We start from the raw sequence: 1,163 nt of genomic DNA, 5'->3' as shown, positions 1-1,163 counted from the left end.
TCATCTTACTGTGTCCTCACAAGGTAGAAAGGGCCTGAAAGCCCTCTAGGATTTTTTTTTTTAAAAGAAATTACTTATTTAATTTTATTCATTATTATTATTATCATTTTAAAATTTGTTATACGGTCCATTCACCAAGAGACAGAGAGGGAAAATGAGAAAGCAAGCCACCAGGTTTGGGACTTGAACCATAGTCAGCCACATGAGAGTCCAGTGCCCTAACCAGTACACCACCTCTGGCCCTGTAGGTTCTTTTATAAGGGTACTAATTTCAATCACTTCCCAAAGACTCCACTTTCCAATACCACCAAATTGAGGATTCGATTTCAATATGTGAATTTTTGGAGACCATAAACATGCAGTTTATAGTACCAGTGGTGTTTTTATAGACTAAACTCAAAGGCCTGGGAACCAGGGAAGCCTCATCTGAGTCTGAAGGCCAGGGAACCAGGAATATTGATGTCTGAAGGCAGGAGAAGATGGATAACCAACCTCAAACACGGAGAAAATTTGTCCCCTTACCACCTCCCCTCCTCCCCCATTCAGATCCTCAATGGATTGGATGATGCCTACTCACATCGGGGAAGCTGGTCTGTTCTGTTGAGTCCACTGGTTCAAGTACCAATCTCTCCCAGAAATATCCTCACAGACACACCTAGAAATATTGTTTTATCACCTATCTGGGCATCCTTTAGCCCAGCGAAGTTGGCACAGAAAATTAACCATGACAATGCTCCAAGATCCTACATAACTGAGGATATTTTGCCTGGATGTGAAGAGGGTAGAAAGCATGTACTTCAAAGTGGCATAAGGAGACTTTTTGAAATGATGAAAACATTCCATATCTTTTTTTTTTTTTAGATTTTTTTTTTATTAATTCACTTTACACCATCACAACACACAAATGAATTTTCCATCCAAAATACACTGTGCATTGGCTCAATCAAGCACATCCACATACATGTTCTCAGCAAATAATTTTCCATACCTTGCCCTTTGTCTTGCCATCCCTGATTCCCCATCCCTCACCCTCTGCTATGTCCCATCTTCCTCCCCCATTGTCCCTGGCATCCATGGTTGCCCTCGATACCTTCCTCCCCCCCCATTCAATTGTTCTGCCAATGAACTTAATTAGTCTAAATAAATCCATTAGCTAGCACAGC

This window comes from Tupaia chinensis, unplaced genomic scaffold, assembly GCF_000334495.1.
Source record: "Tupaia chinensis unplaced genomic scaffold, TupChi_1.0 Scaffold000213_1, whole genome shotgun sequence".
In the NCBI taxonomy this organism is placed as follows: domain Eukaryota; kingdom Metazoa; phylum Chordata; class Mammalia; order Scandentia; family Tupaiidae; genus Tupaia; species Tupaia belangeri.
The sequence above is the reverse complement of the archived record's forward strand: the minus strand, read 5'-3'. Positions refer to the sequence as shown.